General features: G+C 40.0%; 1 protein-coding gene across 2 annotated transcripts in view; it reads right to left on the bottom strand.

Moving 5' to 3' along the window:
• PRKN (parkin RBR E3 ubiquitin protein ligase) overlaps positions 1–21,238 on the bottom strand; it is a 1,404,897-nt gene that overhangs the window by 849,187 nt on the left and 534,472 nt on the right. The window lies entirely within an intron of this gene.

The raw sequence follows: 21,238 nt of genomic DNA, 5'->3' as shown, positions 1-21,238 counted from the left end.
GGCTCCACCTGGTTTTGGACGCTGCAGTTTGCACTGTGGCTCTCCTGACTGCAGAGCCACCGGCGGCTGCTGTGTTTCCTCACTTCCTCTAACCCCAGTTCGTGGGGCCTTCCCCTGTAGCCTGCTGCAGAACCCATCCCTCTGGTCAGTTGAAAAGTGTAGGTAACTGAGTTGGAGGTGGCATGAGGGAACTTTCTGGAAAAGGTCTAAAAGTCTGTCTAGAGGAGCATATACATGTGTGCGGGTAAGAATGGCATCAAGTTGCACACTGAAGGTTTATGCCCCTTACTGTATGTTACAACAACCAAGAAAAGCATCACCTGCCAAAGTCAGTCACTACTTACTTAGTTTTCTAGAGTTGCCACTGGCTCAATTCATGAGCTTATGTATGTGCCAAGGGGAAAGGCTTCCTCCTCCTCCTCTCAGCTTTTGAATATTTTAAACACTACCAAGTAGCAAACAGATAGAGCCTGAACGTGTGAAACTTAAATATCTGTATTTAGTGTTTGTCTCCTCTTTACAATTTTTCCTTTGACAGAAAAATTGTAGTAAGGGGACAGTGCTTTTTGTTATCTTATTACTGTGTGTGTGTGTGTTTGTGTGTAGCAAAGTCTACATCCTAGAAATGTGTGCTACATGCCACAGCTGGGGGCCTTTGTGATACATGTGATATGTGAAATTCATTGCAAAGGCATATTTGAGGTGCTTTTTTCCTTATTGTGATTCTCTGTGAATTGAGAGCTGCACTGAGGAAAGTGACAGGGATGAAACGATGGTTACTATGATCAGCATGTTTTCCCCAACTAAACATTTTCACTTGGTTGAAAGCTACCAGATACTATAGTCAGTAATGACATAATTGTACATTTTAACATAACTTAAAGAGCATAATTGCATGTGTGTAACTCAAAGAATAAATGCTTGAGAGGATGGATATCTCATTCTGCATCCTGTGCTTATTTCACATGGCATGCCTGCATCAAAATATGTCATGGACCCCATCAATATATACACCTATTATGTACCCACACAAATTACAAATAAAAAAAGAAAGTCATCAGAGGTCTTGAAGATACTACAAACATATGTGTCTACAGTATCCTCAAACATATACCAAGAACCTTATTTAATCCCACCAAAAAGAATTGTTGGCCCACAGGACAAGCTTAAGAGCTGTTGGTTGTGATAATGTGACAATCCCAAATGAAACTTTTCTCCTCCTTTTTCACATTTCTCCCTTCCCCACATTGACTGAATGATACGTTGTCTGTTCATTTTGTTCCAATCAAGTAGTTTTCAAAATTCCATGGCAGGGGAACTGAGTTAACCAATACATACATAGGCTAATTAACTTTCAAGTTGGCTTTATGGTGCAAACAAGCAAGTGTGTTATACAACAGGGAACGGTGGTCTCCCCTCCCTCCTCTATCTGAATGAGTGAGCACCTAAATGCATCCCTGTATATTAACTGGACAGCACAACAGCCCCAACTAGACCAGAGACAGTAGACACCAAAGAGGACATCAGGGAACAGGCAAAATCCAAACAACCTGATTCTAGTTTAAACTGGATCGGCCTCATTCTCAGGTGAAAATGTGTTTACACAATGCATCCCTGCAACATTTGTAAGCTTATTTGTTCCTTTACACCATGTTCGATTCAGAAAGAACATGAAACAGCCTATAACAACACAAGCAAGTGAAGATATCTGTGGAGGGGAGGGGGGTGACCAAGGAACAGAAGGGTAGGAAAGGTTGACCCAGTCGGGGGTGACGTTCCAGTCCCAGGTCAGTTCCTGAAGTTTTATGTGCTTGCTAGAGGCAAGACACCCACCTGTTTCTGAGCTTTCCAGCAAGCATAGCAAAGGGAAGTGGGATTAACTACATAAATCACACAAAGCATTGGCTTATTTCTTTGCTATTTCTGATACTGAAACCAAAGAATACAAGTGGGTGCTTTGTGTTACCAACTTCGGCAGGTGAGCTGAAGAAGGATGATGGTCATATTGGCTCTGAGTCACTTACAGCTTCTACTTCAGATAATAGATTTTCACACATAGTAGGTATTAAATCCTTTTTGAATTTAACGGGGCAAGGGAAGACAATCAGAAGATGAAGAAAGAAAGAGAAATAAACACATAAAGAGGGTCAGGCTTGGACAAATATTGACACTGTGTTGTACAAGAACCATGGAACCCAACATGGTACATCTGAGACACAAAATAACAATGACAGCAACCACAAAGAGAAACATAGGGAGAATCAGGGAAAGAAACTAAGAATCGTAAGTAGGAATCACTAAGTAGGAATCAGGTCCTGAGCAAATTGCTTAATGTGCATTTGATTATTTATTCCAGCATTGCTTATCAGCTTCCAACTATCCCTGCCCAAGAGAAAAGTGCACAGACACACTCAGATTTAGGGGTAGAAGTTGAGGATAGGAAAAGAGGTTCCAAAAGGTTAAAGATCTTGCCGAAGGTCACACATCTAGGAAAAGGAACTTGGTTACCTTATCAAAAACAGGATATCCATTCTCAGTTTGATAATGAGTCAGATATTGGTGAGACATTAATCCTAGAATGTGTACAAACATTCTCAGTGATCTGAGTTCCTCGTGTATTTTCTTTTGTATTGCAATCTCACAAATAATGTGTAGAGAAAGAAAGGAATTGCATGCAAAGTGTGTTCTTTTTACACACTGACTTTGCATCCACCAGTTTCTACCCTGGACAAGGACAGGGATTGGAGTTGTTATTTGCTGGATTAGTGCTGTACTAGTCCTCTTTTTGATGGTTCCAAATACACTACACTCTAGTCATTAAACACAGATGTTGCCTGGAGATGAAACACTACACTTAAAATCATGATTCAATCTGCATTTACATTTAGAATGGGCGTAAACTTGAGGAGAAATGCTGTATTCAGAGATATTGAACACAGACTTATAAAATATAATAGAATTTTACATTACACATAACAGTGTCTCAGCCTGAGGACAAGTGGCACCAGCTCTAGTTGCAGTCATGCTGAAGCCTGTCTATAGGACTGGGCAGGGTAGATCTACTGGGAGTCTACTGACATGGGACAGTGAAGAACCACCTGGGAAAACATCATTGCATGTCAGGAGGGTGTGCAGGCATCCAAGCATGATCCAAATCTAACACTTCAGTCTGAAACATGGGATGGCAAGTTATTACCACTCAGCCAGCTCCCATGGGCTCATCCCAGCATCCTTGCAGGAGTACGCGGGCATTTTTCTCTTATTAAAACACGTGTGGGCGTACGTCATTTTATTGCACTTTTACTTTATTGTAATTTGCAGATATTACCCTTTTAACAAATTGATGTTCTGTGGCAAGTCTGCTTAGAGCAAGTCCATTGGCACCATTTTTCCAACAGCATATGCTCATTTTTGTATCTTTGTGTCACATTGTCTTAAATTTATCTTAAATTTAACCTTCAACTAAATAACTATTGTATTATTTGAAATGTTCAAGTAAACTAAAGTTTTGTGAAAACTACTTTTCACCTACTTTATTGGGTCATTTCTGACAACTTTCTTTTTTGTTTGTTTGTTTGTTTTGTTGTTGTTGTTTTGTTTTGGTGCTTTTCTGCCGACATGAAGAAATAATTATAAAAAAGAATTTCTATAAATGTAAGGATACTTGGTTAATGTATATTTGCATTTCATTGACAAAATAACATTTTCCATAACCATGTGGTCTCAAGCAGATAAATTCCTGTCCAGAAGCATGGTGCTTCCTTCAGCATTGAAACATCGGGAGGCCCAGTGTGTTCTCACATTAAGAACCACATGCATTGGAAGGTGGCTGCTATTCAGATGGGGAAGATGTAAGAGGATGGAGAACAAATGAGGTCCTAAGGAGACATGTAAGGCATTGGGGCTTCTTCTGCTGCAGAACCCAGACTGCAGCCCAAAGTGATCTGAGACATAGCTGCTACTGACACGGAACTCACATAGGCCACATGGAGCTGTTTCACGGCCATCATCATCTTCTGGTGGGCCTCCTTGCTGACCCACTCTGAGGATGAGAAGGTGAGGGAGATGTCCTTGACAGATGGCAGCCTATGAAGTGGGTTTCTCTGCGTAAGAAAGTCACCTCCCCTCCTGTCTTGGTATAGGTTGGGAAAGACTGAAAGCCTCTCTGTCTTATAAAAATCAAATATTTCTGGCTCCAAAATTATATGCCAAAGTATACGTCTCGGAAGGAATTCAATATGGTGATAAAACTGTAAGTTGGGAAGCTAACAACCTTGGTCCTGGTCCCAGATTTGATCTATCACTGCTGGCTGCATGACCAAGGCAAGGCCTGTCTCATTTCTAAGCTTTGGGCTCAGTAACCATAAAACTTTGCTAACACTTGAATTGCTGTAGTATGCTGCCCCCCCATCCCTACCATACACCCCATTTCTGCAATAGCCAAGTAACTTTTTTCCAGCTCCTCTTTCTTCCTAGTTTTAGAAAAATACCCTTAATATTTTTAAAAATCCGAACAGGTGCACGTGACTGCCCCAGGGAGAATCCTCTGAACTAGTGCTATCTAAGAGAATTTTCTGTGTTGACAAGTATGCTCTATATTTGTAAAGTACAATGAATGCAGCAGCTACTAGGTGCAACTGCCCAGTGAGTCCTTGAAATGTGGCCACTGTGGCTAATAATCTGACTATATAATTTCCTTTAATTCATGAAAATTTAAAGTCATATGTGCCTAGTGACTGACATATTGGACAGCACAGCTCTGCATCAACTTTTGCTAATTAATGCACATATCCAGGATCTTGGACTTTATGTGTCCTTTTCATCAATCAAATCCAATATTCAATAAGCAAAAATTATTGATTGCCTAATAGGAGGCTTCACAAAAGGGTAGAGTCTAATGAGGTAACAAACATCCACCGTCATCTCTTTCTCTTGATTTCTTCCAATATTTCCAAATTTGGGCTTGCCCCGCTGATACGGTTTGGCTGTGTCCCCACCCAACTATTAGTTCCCATAATCCCCATGTCTCAAGGGAGGGACTCGGTGGGAGTCCCTGAATCATGGGGGCGATGCCACCCATGCTAGTCTCACGATAGGGAGTAAGTTCTCATGACATCTAATGGTTTGATAGGAGGCTTTCCCCTTTGCGTGGTTCTCATTTCTTCTCTCTCTCACTGACCTGTGTAGAAGGACATGTTGCTTCCTCTTCTGCCATGATTGTAAGTTTCCTGAGACCTCCCCAGCCACGTGGAACTGTGAGTCAATTAAACCTGTTTTCTTTATAATTACCCAGTCTCTGGCATTTCTTCATAGCAGCGTGAGAACGGACTGATACATCCAGTCTCCTTTGACTTCCCTTTTGCTGATCTCCATTGGAGTTAAAGATGCACATTTCACATGTGTTTTAAAGATTCTGACATCTGCATGATTGGAGCAGGCCGGGCAATATTGAGAAGTTTTTGTATATAAATCTTTGAGAAACTTAAAGTAAATCACTTTTCTCCACTTTCTAACAATATGAGTTTCTGTCTTCTAAATGAGGCATTTATTTCAAAATTCGTATACATAAAACTGTAATCTTAAAATAAGGGGGGTGCTACTGACTGCCTTGGTCTTCTGTTCTTACTAATCTTAACAAAGAAAGCCTCATCTAATAAAGACAAAATTGGCATTGTTATGAAACTTGGATTGGGCTCTGCTTCTGAACATACATATTGATATTTTCCTAGATTTGTGATATTATTTAGTACATATTTCACCTAAACTATGTATTCCACAGCACATTTTCCAATGTTATGGATATTTTTTTCTAAACTCCTCTTAATTTTCCAAGTTCAATACAATGCATAGCCATTTGAAAACAAATGCCCACTAAATTTCAAGCTGTACAAGGTAAACTTACTTTTCTTTTCCCCACTAAATGATAAATTAGAATAATATATAGAACCTAACATTTGAAGCAATTCACTCTCCTGCCACCCCTTCTTCAAAATCATAGGTTTCCAAATAAAAGAAACAAAAAGTTACCACTGAATACCCTGCTCCAAATTAAACATAAAGTAATCAAAGTCATTATTAAAAGTTTTTCATGTTGCCGAAGGAAAGAAAACAACAGGAAGGACAAGAGCTCAGCTCAAGAGGTTCCAGTGTTATCTGCATCCTTCACTGTAAGTGATTTCAAAATCTTTTTCCCTCCAGGAAAAACTGGTAACAGCTTAGTCTAAATGACAGTATCTCTGTGGTTTCAAGGGTCCACATTTCAGCTAATTTTCAGCTCTTATTATCTTGATACCATGAGATGGAATTTAATAGATGGCTGGAACATCTATAACATGACATTTACCAAAGAATGTGTCAGTGGTATCCATGGCCTCAACAAAGATGGAGCCTCCAAAACATAAATCGAAGAAACATATAAGAACATCTTAGAAGAAAAGGATGACAGTGATCCTGCAGGTTTAAAATATTTTAAAAGCCTTAGGGACTCTACGGAGCAAGTAGTGTTAAAAATAATGACGTACCAACTAAAGATATTTAGCTCCCTGCTAAGAGAAGAGGCAATGTAGCAGAATGAGAAAATCTTTACATTTTTTTCAAAACATGTGGTTCGAGTACCCACCTCCTACTGTTCCTTTGGTAATTCTCTTATTCTCTGTGAACCTTCTATAGTTTTCTCGGGTGTAAAATAGTCACAAGATCCCAACCTTACCCAATTCACGTGGTTATCAAATCAATAAAGACAATGTGTGTGAAAATACTTTTTCAGCTGTGAAAGGCTCTACATGAAAGGCTGATGTAGAATATTAAACTGGAGGTTTCAATTCAAGCACCAGATACAAGAGATACCATAAACCAAAAGAGGTGCTGATTGCATATGTGAATTTACAAATCTAAAAATCACTGACATAATTCTTTTAACAGACTTTTTTTTTTTTTTTTTAGCAGTTTTAGGCTCAAAGCCAAATCAAGCAGAAAGTACATCCTTTTCTTCCAAACATGGGCTATTTTGAAACATCTCATGAACATCGTGTTTATAGAGATTGGTTTGTTGGAGTGAGTGGAGATAATGTTTGAAGGTGATTTCTTTGTGGAAGAAAAGGGCTTCAGTGGAAGGACTCTACTCAGAGAGCTTGGCTCTTCTAGAGTTAAGGAGAAACAGTGATATGGTTTGGATCTGTGTCCCCACCCAAATCTCATGTTCAATTGTAATCCCCAGTGTTGGAGGTGGGGGCTGGTGGGAGGTGATTGGGTCCTGGGGGCAGTTTCTCCTGAATGGTTTAGCACCATCCCTTTGGTGCTGTTCTTGGGATGGTGAGTGAGTTTTCACGAGATCTGCTTGTTTAAAAGTGTGCAGCACATCCTCCTCACTCTGGCCAGGTAAAACATCTCATACCTCCTTTGCCTTCTGCGATGACTAGAAGTTTCCTGAGGTCTCTGCAGAAGCATAAGCCACTATGCTTCCTGTATAGGCTGCACAACTATGAGCCAATTAAACTCCTTTTCTTTGAAAATTACCCAGTGTCAGGTACTTCTTTATAGTAAGGCGAGAACAGACTAATACAGAGAGTGAGTTGGGTCTGAGCTGAGTCCTACTTGATGGTGTTAAAAACTAGCTACTTTGTTGGTACAGTTATATTGGGTTTAGTCTATGATCCCGGAGTTTGTTAAAACCAATTATGTATGAGAATGCCCCATGGAAAACGAAGAAGAGCTGCACCAAAACCACTTTAGTTTCTACCCAAGACGTCCTGGAAGACCAAGGAGACTCCAATAGAGAAAATCAGGGTGGGTAACAGTGAAAAACCAGCAGCTGAGAAAGAAGTGATCACTGAAGGAGGAACATCAGTATATGCTTTGAGGTGAAGCTGACATTTCCTCTGGTGACCTTTAAACAACTTGTACAGGAGCCAATGAGATAAAATCTGCTTTTCATACTTCTTACACCTGACAGCTTAAACATATCCCATGACAGTGTCAGCTGAGTTAGATCTTTCCTGTGCCCTCTTGCTAAGCTCCTAAATTGTGCTTCAACACCGAGGTATCAGAAACAGAAGAGAGCAAAATGGCAGCACAGGAGAGAAGCTCAAGGTGGGGAAGGACAGAGGATGCCCCCCACCCCAATATACATCACCCCTCCAGCAAGTGCTCAGGCCAATGCAGGCCCAGCAGGAGTACATGGCAAGCTTTTTATTTGTGTACTTGGTTGTTTTCAAGAGACTGGACACTACTATCTACTGAAATAAAGCTGTATTTGAAACTTAAAGTTATCCATTTGGCCCTGGGAGAAAATCTATTAATATAACATGACATTTACCAAAGAATGTGTCAGCAGCATCGATGGCCTCAACAAAAATGCTGTCTGCCAAGAGGACGTGGAAACTCCTTTAGAGGAGACAAAAGAATGCTCAGTAAAAGGAACCACCTCCAGATACAGCGTGATGGGTCGTGCAGTTGAAGCTACAAAAGGTTTGTCTTGGACATTAATGTAGTTTGGCTGTGTCCCCACCCAAATCTCATCTTAAATTGTAACTCCCACAATTCCCATGTGTCATAAGAGGAACCCAGTGGAGGAGCTTGAATTATGGGGGTGGGTCTTTTCTGCACTATTCTCATGATAGTGAATGAGTCTCATGAGATCTGAGAGGAGTTCCCTGCACACACTCCTTTTGCCTGCCGCCATCCACGTAAGACATGACTTGCTCCTTCATGCCTATCACCTTCCACCATGAGTATGAGGCCTCCCCAGCCATGTGGAACTGTAAATCCAATGAACCTCTTTCTTTTGTAAATTGCCCAGTCTCGGGTATGTCTTTATCAGCTGACATACAGACATACCGGGAGCTGCTTTACAAAAATCACCAGTAGGCATGAAATTTCCAGTGGCTCAACACATCCCACTGTGAGGAACCCTGGTGATAAGCTCAGTGCCTGACACAGCAGCTGCCATACCTGCTCACTCTGAATGGCCATTTCCAATCCTGCCTCTTCCTTCTCCAAATTGAACACCAGCACCATTCCACAAAGAACGCCCTGCATACATACTGCCTTTTCCCTCTCTACAATCAATCCTGGATCAATGTCCACATAGGCCCTATCTACGTTCCAACAGCAATCTCCCAGTCCTACTTCAGAGCACATGCACATTCTAATTTCAAGATCTTCTTTCATAGTCTTGCCATACCTTTCGTGGCTCCAAAGCTGTTCTTAGAAAAGAAAACTTCTTTGAGACAGGAGAATACTCTGCCCCTTTTTTATGCTTGAATCATAAGTTTAGTATAGAAGGAAAGCCCTAGGAAGTAAATTATTGTAGTTGTTTTAAACATTTGAAGAGCCTACAGATTGAACGTTCCTTAGATTTCATTTGTTTTAAAGAAAAAAACTAGAAGTTATGGATGGAAACAGATTTAGGTCAGATAACTTTCTCTCAAGTTCTTTAACAATGAAAACAGTTTTGTGAAAAGCAATGACTATTCTTTTACTCAATGTGCTCTAGCAAAACTCAGATGACTAAAAACCAAACATATAAGAGTAATTATCTTATATAGGATGGAATTGAGTTAGATGACTGCAAAGTTGATTCCTATTCTAAGATTATGGATAGGCCAAGGTATACAATGAGTATGATATCATTCATTATCATACTCATTGTATACCTTGGCATACCATTCATTTAATTCATGAAACATCTTAAACATCTACTATGTAGCAGGCACTATGCTAAGCACCAAAGTATGCTCCCTGCCCCAAGGAAATGAATTTAATAAGGGAGCCCAGTACAGGGGGACCCAAATCATAAAGACTTAATTTTTTGGACACATTGCATTTATTTTGTGAAGCCTGTTTATGCAAAGTTTATATTTTTACAACATTGAACAATGTATAGATTATGTCATATTGGTTTACACTGTCCTTTATCTAAACTACTTTAAATAAAAATAACCTATTCAGAGACAAACACACAGAGCAGGGTTCTCATTTGTTTGTAGCACATTATGGGAGGAGGACAGTTCATGTGTCCATGCGATGCTACTGCTAGCCTTAAATTATGGCCATCTCTGAGTGTACAATTATTAGCATGGCATTCTAAATTAATATGAAATTCTGTATGCACAACTGAAGATTCATAACACATTAAAAATATTAGGGTCATTCTGACACTAGACAGGAATATCATTCTTTGAAACTAGCTGGGAGGACCCATAGTTCAATCATACTAAAAAAATCACTGAAGTGTTTTAATCATACTCAGAGGTACAGGTGAACCATGCCCAGTGCATGCCATAGACTCTGGCATCAATGAGTATGGTTCCCTACAACAAACCCACTTGGCTAACTAGTCACTTTACAAATCATATTCTATGAGCGTTTCCCTTTTAATTTTCATAATTTTGTTTTTCCAAGTACGCCAATACTCTTCCATTTTCTCTTCAGCAAGGGAACACTCCATGTTTCACTTCTTATCCAGTTCTAGAATCTTAATCCCCACTTTAGAGAGTCCAGTGAATTTTGCTCTTTTCAGGAAAAGCCTGCAGAGTAAGTGTCAACTCTCCCTCAACCTTATAAGAAAACTAATGTGACTCAATGTGAGTGCTTTCAGCAAGAATCTAAGCTCAAATTCCCCAGATTAAACTCTCAGTTTGGTTTCTTTCTCACTGGGTGACCCAAGTAAAGTCAATTAACCTCTCCATTTCCCACCCGGCTTTAATGATGCATTTATACAGGTAGCTGGATATTCTCAGACGGAAGAGCATGCATACATACATTCATAATGCAAACCCATATCACAGTACTGGTCTGCATTGGCTTGCCTCATTCTGAAGCAGTATTTTCAGGGAGACTCCCCGGCCCCACACATTTCATCACTGTAAGATAAGACATTTGTTTCTTATAAAGCATCAACAAAGGATCTACTATGTAGGAAGAAAAGGCTACTAAATTCTGTTTCCCCAGTGAGATTATTGAGCCATTCACTTCTTTTTTTTTTTTTTTTTTGAGACGGAGTCTGGCTCTGCTGCCCAGGCTGGAGTGCAGTGGCCGGATCTCAGCTCACTGCAAGCTCCGCCTCCCGGGTTCACGCCATTCTCCAGCCTCAGCCTCCCGAGTAGCTGGGACTACAGGCGCCGCCACCTCGCCCGGCTAATTTTTTTGTATTTTTTAGTAGAGACGGGGTTTCACCGTGTTAGCCAGGATGGTCTCGATCTCCTGACCTCGTGATCCGCCCGTCTCGGCCTCCCAAAGTGCTGGGATTACAGGCTTGAGCCACCGCGCCCGGCCGCCATTCACTTCTTAAGCTCATAAATTAACCCACTGCCCTACAGATCTATTTTTTCGCTTCTAGAAGTCTTGATAAAGCTTCTAAGTGGTCAAATGGATAGTACGTCAGTTTCACTCTGCAGAGAATCAGGGAGGTACATTTATGTGTAGAAACAGGCACTGGAAAAAAGTAGCATTTCACACACAAAAACAGTTTCAAGGCTAGCCAAGATTCTAGCACAGGCAGAGTGATACAAATAGGGCATAGAACAGCAGCGTTTCCAGGCAGGAAAGAAACTGATGAGTTCAGGAAAGTGGTCTAAAATGGTGATGCATTAACAAATGTGATGTGACTGCTCATTGCCAACCCAATGTGCTTCTCACCCTCTGTCTTTGTTCATAGGAATCCGATTTTTATTGGAGATGGAATGTGCCCAGACGAGGGGATAAAATAGGATTGGTCTAAGCCAAACATGGCAAATCTTTCCATTTGGCAAACACTTGCTTTTCAACATGCTTTGTTATTATCACTGGCCATACAGACCAGTGATAAATGATGAGATGTAAGGAGAGGCCTATTAGGAGGCTTCCAAGAATTATCTTTTTTATTTTGGTTATTTTTATGTATTCATTTATTTCTGAGATGGAGCCTCACTCTGTCGCCCAGGCTAGAGTGCAATAGCGCAGTCTTGGCTCACTGAAACCTCTGCCTTCTGGGTTCAAGTGATTCTCCTGCCTCAGTCTCCTGAGTAGCTGGGATTACAGGCACATGCCATCACAGCCAGCTAATTTTTGTATTTTTAGAAGAGACGGGGTTTCACCATGTTGGTGAACTCGACCTCAAGTGATCCACCCACCTCAGCCTCCCAAAGTGCTGGGATTACAGGTGTGAGCCACTGCGCCCAGCCAGAATTATCTCTTTTATATAGAAGAGACGGGCACGGCTGTTCCCGTTGTTATCCTGCTTGCACACAGAATTGATGCCTTGACGCTCTGTTCTATGCCGTGAAGGACAGTGGTTAGTAAAGCTAGAAACAGCCCTGTCAGTGTGTGAGTCAACAAGAATGTCCTGATGGGTTTACCTGCTATATGAGTGCCTGATCACTGCCAGGATACAGCATCATGAACCAATAAAACCCACTTTTTAAACAGGATACATATATGTAACTGTAACGTAAAATGAAATAATAAGAGATATGAAAAACTTTCTTTAGAGAACCTTATTTTTTCTTTTATGCTTTGTAGATATTTTAGGTTGACTTTTCTCAAACTCTTCTATGTAGTGTCAAGAAATATTTCTCTTATAAATATTTTTAAAATGTATCATACTGCACAATGAATAAAATTGTAGATCACTTAACCAGTTTCCAATTATCTAAATTAATGACTGCATTGTCACTACTACTAACTGACAAACTTTGAAAAACTTTTAATATCTTTTACATAAAAAGTAAGTAATATTGGCTTGGTGTACCTCATTGCCATAATGATATGCATATGTGAAATTAGAAAAAGCACTCTACAATATCATAACAATTAAATATTTAGGTAAAGTCTGAGCTTAGCTCATGATTTATGGTAAGCATTCAATAAATTACAGGATTTTTTCTTTTTCTTTTTTTTTTAAGACAGGGTCTCATTCTGTCACTCGGGCTGGAATGTGGTGGCATGATTATGGCTCATTGCACCCTTGACTTCCCAGGCTCAATGGACCCACCTGCCTCAGTCTCCCAAGTAGCTGGGACTACAGGCACATGCTACCATGCCCAGCTAATGTTTTCATTTTTTATTTTTTGTAGAAACAGGTTCTCACTATAATAGTAGTCACTCCTCATATACATACAATAAATTCATGTACTTTGGAAGTAATGCAATAAATAACATATTTAAAAATATATACACAAACTTTTTTCAGACTAACATGCTTTTAACTTCCTGCCCACAATTTTGAGAATTTCAAACTAGCAGGATGGGTCAAGAGCATGGCTGGGTATCAAAGCAAAAACAGTGAGACACTCTACACAACAAAATGCAAAGCGACATCTGGTATGTTCCCATCTCTCCAGGGACCTCGGGATGCTGAGCTTCGGAGCATTCTAAAGGTAAACTCGGGGAACTTGCGTCTGCAAGACTGACTTCTTTTTCTCTCTCCCTTTTTCTTAAAGAGTAGTAAGTAAAATCATTACCAAACAAACAAAAAATCAGTTACTATTACAGAGGGATCTCTACATAAAGAAGCAGTGAAAGGCTATCTACCACTACTGTGGTCTGGATGAAAATAAATAGCTGGATTGAAAAGTCAATGAATTACCAACATTGACCCACATTTCTCTAGACTTTAATTAATTGAAATCATCCCAATGAATAACATGTGATAAATAAAATTTTCATTCTAAAATATTAGGCATGGGACAAAGGCTCTCAACGTAAGCATTTCTGTGATACAGAAGAGTAACAATGAATTGGCTAAAAGTGCCTGGAGCTCAGCTAGATAGCATTTTACTGATTTCAGATCAATGCTGGGTTTCTCTCTCTTTGCCAAAGCTGAATGTGCATCACTCTGGCTTTTGTCCAGGTCCCCATGCAGACTTCGATAAAATACTTATTTGGTCCACCTTCGGATCTCACCCTTCCCTGAACTCTTTTATCCCCTCCATCCTCTTCTTCTCTTATCTATGCCTCTGCTCCGCGAGACCCTCAGTTAAACATTGGAGGAACCTTTGAGAGCCATTCCAATGATCTGATGGTTTCCTAAAAACTAGTGTCTTTGAGCAAATGAAAGCTTTTGTGACCCATGCATGTGTGTCCTCTGGCCATTTGTAGGAGTTAGTTCTAGGAAGGCTGCTGAAAATCCATTCGCCAAAGGCTGATTCACCAGCTGGCCAACTTACCTAATCATTTACTCAAAAGTTCTAAAATTTGATCATTTATGAACTCCACAGTATGGTCTTTGGTGTCCTGAGCTCTTCAGGTCTCCTCCCAGCCCCTCAGTGTGCAACTCAATGGAGCTGTTGCAGAAGGGAGCAGGGACATAAACAATGAACATCCCTAAAGTGCTCCTAGGAAGAGAAGAGGTGTTCACCTATAACCCGAAAAGTTCTTGAAATTCAATATAAAATATAGAAGATCCTAAAAAACTGATTACAAGAAACATATTTTTGGTAAATCAACAGACAAAGAAAATGATTTGGAAAATGTTTTTTAAATCTGGAGAAACAGAAAATAATTAGAATAGAGATTAGAAAGAAATAGGTATAAGCCAAGAGTTCCCATATGGAATTACAAAGTTTAGGTTATATTTATAACAATAGATGTACAAGTATAGTAAAGAAGAAAACCTTCTTAAGAAGATGAATTCACCTATATTTCATAACTTTCAACAAACTGATCACTCATTAAAATCTGCTAAGAAAATATTGACTATTTTGAGAATAATCAAATCAGATACAGAATACAGTCAAAATATTTGAATAAATTCCAAAAGAATGTTCCAAAACAATATTATTCCTTATATTAGTAAATGTGGTAAAATCAGCAAAATAATAAGTGAGAAAATTCAATGGTATCCATATGAGCTGTGTGTTGGTGGAAAAGAACACTTACTGGTTTGAAACCCAGGCATGAATTATCAAAATGAGTCTCAAGAAAATGACAGTAGCAGCATTAATTTACAATTTTAAATTGCTTCTACTGGCTGATACTGATGCCCTGAAATGGTTTGGATCAACCGTTTTTAAGTAGACCCCTTTACATATATATTGTATATAGTAGGCAAATGCTAAATGTAAACTATCAAGAATAATACATATATAAAAACTAAATCATCAACATTTTAAGTTCTTTATGGTAATGTTTTTTGATATGTTTATTTTTATATGTTTATTACATTTTTTGTGCATTTATTTTTACCTTAACCTGGCTCTTTTACAAGTATTAGCTTTGGTAAAAGGGAAAAAGAAAAAAATACTTCAACCGTTCTCACTTCTCTGTCGACTGGCTCTTTGCGATGTGAGTGTGCATCATTTGTGTGTGGATGAGAGTCCATGATAAGGACCAAGGAGAACACAAGCAAAGAGAGTGGGCATTAAAAGGAGACGAAGTGAGAAGCGTCCACAAGACCAAGAGAAATCTCAGGGCAGAACAGATGGCGGCATGGCGGGCGACAGAGACCACAGGGACCACCCTGGCTTTGGCAGATGCCAGACATACATTGTGTTCTACACACTTTCCACCCTGGAGCTTATGAATCCACACAAAAACCAGCTTCATTGTAGGTTTAACACTGTAACATGATGTAAAACAGAAAGCATGGTGGCAGGTTCCACCCTCACCACTGGGACATCCAAAACATGCCCTACGATACTGTGAATGACATAAAATAATGTGTAATGCCTCCTCCATTGTGTTTTAAAAGCACTGAAATTCCTGATAACCAAATCTACAGTAAGCAAAGAGGGGACACCACACACTTAGGCAAAAACACCCCATGCGAAAACTAGAAAGTAAGCTTAGGTCTGTTCTAAGACTTGAATTTCTTACATAAATGTGAGAGTAATTTTGATAACAAGAGAAGTAAGAAGACTCCTGACCAACAATCTGTAACAAATATGAAGTTTAGGAATGATTACACATTTAGACTGTATTTCTTAATAAATTTCCTCACATAAACTGTGCCTAATCTATAAACCAATTTTAAACAAAATCCATCATGCCAGGCACTTTACATCTTACTCTATTTATTGCACCATTTCTCATCAGAAACCTTTTAGCTTTAATGCGCTTCCATGGCAGAGTATCTCATTAGAGGGGCAAAGATAAAGTTCTTTCTGAGATAAAGTAATTATAGTGATTGTGGTGGGGGGTGGTGGAAATCACCCAAAGTTCTTGGCTGCAGTAATCTCCTGGCTTGTGATTCATTTTAAGACTAATAAACTGAGTACAAACAAAAAGATGTTAATGGTGGATAACTATGGTTACCTAGAGGTTGTCCTGGAGGGATTAGCAATTCGTAAACTTAATCATACCTATAGTCTGGAGGATTTTGCTCCCGGGAAAATATTCCAAAACCAGATGCTATAGGTGCTCTCAGCTCACTTCTGTGTCAATTCTATCTTCTAATTATTATTAAAGTCAATCAAGTATTTCACTCTTGAATAGCCTTACTATATTTTCAGTCAATTTTCTGTTCCAAAGACTAGTCAGTTACTTCCTATCCCAGGAGCTTTGCTTTCCTGAGGAGGCACAAGTCACTTGAAATATGGACTCTGGCCAAGACGATGATAGTAGCAAGGGACAGGACTCCTCAGACATGCTCAGAAAGAGCACTGTTAGGATGTCATGAGAAGCCTTCAGGGGAAGGAGGAGGCTTGGTCTCTGGATCATGCCAAGGGACAGACTTACCATCGCCATGGAGTCTAATTAACCTTACCAGCCCAGTCAAAATCATTAAAAACTAATACAGTCTCTGATAAGGTTTGTTTATATAAACTGGTGCCAGGGAAATATTTCAAGGAAACAATGACATGGGTTATTTTAAATTAATAATTTCACTGGTCAGGAACCCAATCAGAATTATATACCACACATAAAACAACCTCCCTTGTGTGTTCAACTCTGTCTCATTTCTGCATGGACCTCAGTGGATGACTTTTGAAGAAGCAGATGAAAACTGAATGCTTGCCAATTAGCCACTGTTCACTGTTTTCCAGTAAACGTTCATATTTCTAAAGGATTATGGTCTAGTCCAAACTCTGATCAAGGTCACCATGAAAGAAAGAGGATATTCTGATACGGAGATGAAGAAAACTTGGAAAGAGGATATTCTGATACGGAGATGAAGAAAACTTGGAAAGAGGATATTCTGATACGGAGATGAAGAAAATTGTTTCCCAACTTACCTATGAGGTTAGGTGAAAAGCTCAGACATCAGTTGCTCATGCCTAACATCAGGACAAAATTAACTATCCATCTTCCTTTACAATTTATTAGAGTATCATATTAAATGTGAAACATGATTAAACTGGAGCATCACATTTGAAAAGCAACTCATTATTATTACATGCAAATTTTAAACAGTGTTCAGGAAATGTTAGAATTATGAATATATCACCAATACAAAATTTAGAAGATTAGCATTTAGACTCATGATGTGAGTGGATCTTATTGCAGACTAATTTCTCCAAATAAGAAAAAAATACAATTATGTTTTCAAAAATAACCTGGGTGGTTAAACAGGTTCCAGTTTTCCTCCTTAGGTATAAAAAATTTTGCCGAAGTTCAGATAAACCACATGTTGCTCACCTATAACTAGTCAGCCACACAAGATCCTATATTGCATTTTTGTTCCTGATCACAGACAATTATGTAAGTTATTGATCCTTATAAAGTTCGAGAAAATGAAATCTCAGAATTGCCTATTATTCACAGAGCAATCTGTACACTTGGCAAAGTTTAGCACCTGCTCCATTATTGCAAAGCCTAAATTTGCAGGTGAATCAGCAGTGTGACTGGTCAGCTGATCCACAGAAATATTATTTGTAGATGTTACTGAATGTGTATTTTTGTTACTGAAAATTGAAACATCTCATCACCTCTTCTCCTATGGACTACCTATACTATATCTAGTTACTGTACTAAAATATGGATTATATAAATTATCTTTAAATGATCTTTGATTTCATTGTCCCTAAATCCATAATCATATTTTTTTTTCAAGAGCACGTTTCAGTGATATTTTAAGTACAAGGGAAGTAGTTAGAAAATAGAACACTGTTTACTAGATTTGTATAGTGAGGACTATATCCTAGCAAAGGCCAGGGCTATGGAAAAATACAGAGTAGATTTTTCACTCCTGGTTTAGATATTTATGAACTGTGTAACTCTGGGCTCATTACTTAACCTCATGGAGTCTCTTCATAAAAACACTGGATATTAGCATCTACTTTGCAGGACTATCATGAGAATTGGAGAAAAATAGAAATACAGTATAAAGATAAGGAAGAAAATCAGTACACTGTACTGAAGCCATCATAATTGCTATGATTAATTTCATTATATGAGGTCAGGCAGAATTTCTAAAGGGTATGAATTCATGGAATCAACGTAGAAAATTTCAAATACAAACGCCATTCATTCAACATTACTTAACTTGTGTCCTTCTATGGACAAGGCACTTTGTGAGGTGTTCAACATAAACTGGAGACCCAAGCTGAAAGTTTTCTGATCTTATAACAAGGTTTACAGGCTCTTCGAACATAGACAAGTAAGGACACTTTGGTAGAATGGAGAGCAGGAAATGAATGATACCTGCAATACTGGAATTGACAGTCTGGCCCCTCAGGGTAGGAAATGAAGAGAGGAGAGACCAACAGCTCTAGAAAAACTTAAGAGAAGAGTCAATGATATGCAGAGTAGAAAACAGTGCTCGGGGAAGAAACAGTGTGAATTTAGATATCAAAGGTGGAGCATCTCTGGGAACTGAGAAAAATCCCAGGTGGTCACATGACTGGGCTTTGGAGATGGAGGTGGAGCCGAGACTACGAGACGGAGGAATTGATCATCCTTCCCAGGATGCTGGGCCAGGGGAGCAGAGTGGCATGACGTCATCACAGAGCCTCAGCCTGAGATGGATATGGTCACAGCCTCTCGACACAGAGCAGCAGAGGTAGGGGTGGTTTTACTTCTCTGAAATAAGTTAGCCAAAGTCTAGACTGATTTCCTACATGTGTGTATATAAATATATATATACATACATAAAATGGTAATATTAATAGAATAATAATAAAGAATTTAACATTTCTAAATATTTGTGTTCTGGCTACTGTTCTAAGTACTCTTCGTAAATGAGCTAATCTTCACAATAGGAAATAGATAATATTGTACCATTGAATAGACATTACCAAGTTGACATAGGTAAGAGCGAAGGAAGCCAGGATTCTAATTGGGCTGACTGGCTCTGGAAGATTCTCTCAGGCTCACATGTCATCGCCTCTCAGCCATGCCTTACTATTCCTGAGGATTTATTACATGTCAGGCTCTGCTAAGCACCTACTGTTAATGTACCATTTAATCCCCACAACACTCTAGTTTGGTTTGTTATGTTTGGGCAGATGCTGCAGGTTGTTTTTCTTTCTGTTTTTCTATTTTTTTCCCACACAAAGCATATTTTAAATGAGAAATCCCATGTCAAATTCTAGATTGATGATTTACCTTGATTAAAAAGAAAACAATCCAGTCATACTGAGTCTCCCTCTCACCTCTTGCCGGCAACCAGCAGAAGAGACTTCTCAACATGAATTCCGCCTCGCCCTTCCAAAACCGTCCTCACTGCCCCCTACTGCCCACATCTAACCTAAATTCTCATCACCTGAGTGATCACTGTGGTCATTTGAGTACGTGACACCTATTGTAATTATATCTGTGTGTTAAAAAAAAAAAAAAAAAGCTAAAAAGCTGCAGGACTTAAATGTTTAGATTAGACAGTCCAGTTCAAACTCCAAGTCCACACTCATAAGCTCCTCTTTTCTTGGGCAAATGCCTTAATCTCTTTAAGCCTCATTATCCTCACATCTAAAATAGGGTTACTAATAATGCTTAACTGAGAGTGTTCTTATGAAATAATTAAATCAGATAATGCCTGAAAAGAATTTAGCTTGGAATTCAATATTAATTTTTATTGCTATTTTTACCAAGAATACCAGGAAGTTGCTATAAATAGGTCATACATGCCATCTCAAGCAATCAGGACTTAGGCACAGATTGGGGTAGATGAGGTTGCATCTTGTGTAGAAAAAAGCAGAGGAGAGGGGGCAGGTGAAAGCAACCCCTCTCGGGACGTTGGGCCTGCAGCATGCTGCCCGGCAAGAGCGCTGCCAAAGAACCATCCCAGAAAGAGCCCAGTGGTCATCATTCCTGTGCAGCTTTGACTTTGTAAATGAATTTCTCTGGACAGCTGAAATGTTCGTGAAAGTGAAACACTGAATCACAGCTTTCTGTAATTGCACCATTTTCTCAGGCCGAAGACGGATCCACGATTTCTCCTTCATTAGGTGGATCTTTTGAGTTCTTTAAACAGACCCCGTAACACCCATTCTACAGGGCTGCCACCTTGACCCTAGCCCACAGCTCCTCATCTGTGAACCAGATGAACTGTGCCCTAATTTGCCTCTTTTGTCTTCAACCTGTCCCCATCTTCAAGCCTAATGGCAAACTCTTACAGCCTAAACTGTCCTCAACAGCGTTTGCACATCACCTTGGTTTATACAATTTTGCTGTGGTTTCCATCAGCCTGCAGAATAGAATCTGAACGTGTCAGTCATCGCTGGGGTTCCTGGCTGGCACCTGGGGTATTTATCCACACTCGCGCACCTGACTGCCCCCAGCACTGTGTCCTTGACACCTCCGTGTTTGTGCTCTTTCTACCGCGTGGACTGGACGCGCTCGGCGAGCATGCCCTCTGTTGCATCCACATCACATCCAGCCAGATCCCATGCAGCCACCTAGCCGGAACCTGACACTTTCTATCAGGGGTCAGCAAACCTTTCCTCTAAAGAACCAGTGAGTATGTATTCCAGGCTTCGTAGGCCACCCAGTCTGTTTCCCAGACACTCCACTCTGCACTTAAAGCAGGAAAGGAGCCATAGGCAACATGTACAGAAATGGGTGGGGCTGGCTCTCCATTAAACTTTTTTTTTTTTTTTTTTTGAGACGGAGTCTCGCTGTGTCGCCCAGGCTGGAGTGCAGTGGCGCGATCTCAGCTCACTGCAAGCTCCGCCTCCCGGGTTCCCGCAATTCTCCCGCCTCAGCCTCCGAGTAGCTGGGACTACAGGCGCCTGCCACCGCGCCCGGCTAGTTTTTTGTATTTTTAGTACAGACGGGGTTTCACCGTGTTAGCCAGGAGGGTCTCGATCTCCTGACCTCGTGATCCGCCCGCCTCGGCCTCCCAAAGTGCTGGGATTACAGGCTTGAGCCACCGCGCCCGGCCACC

This window comes from Trachypithecus francoisi, unplaced genomic scaffold (assembly GCF_009764315.1).
Source record: "Trachypithecus francoisi isolate TF-2019V2 unplaced genomic scaffold, Tfra_2.0 Lachesis_group15, whole genome shotgun sequence".
In the NCBI taxonomy this organism is placed as follows: domain Eukaryota; kingdom Metazoa; phylum Chordata; class Mammalia; order Primates; family Cercopithecidae; genus Trachypithecus; species Trachypithecus francoisi.
Note: the sequence above shows the minus strand (reverse complement) of the source record. Positions and strands in the feature narration are given on the sequence as shown.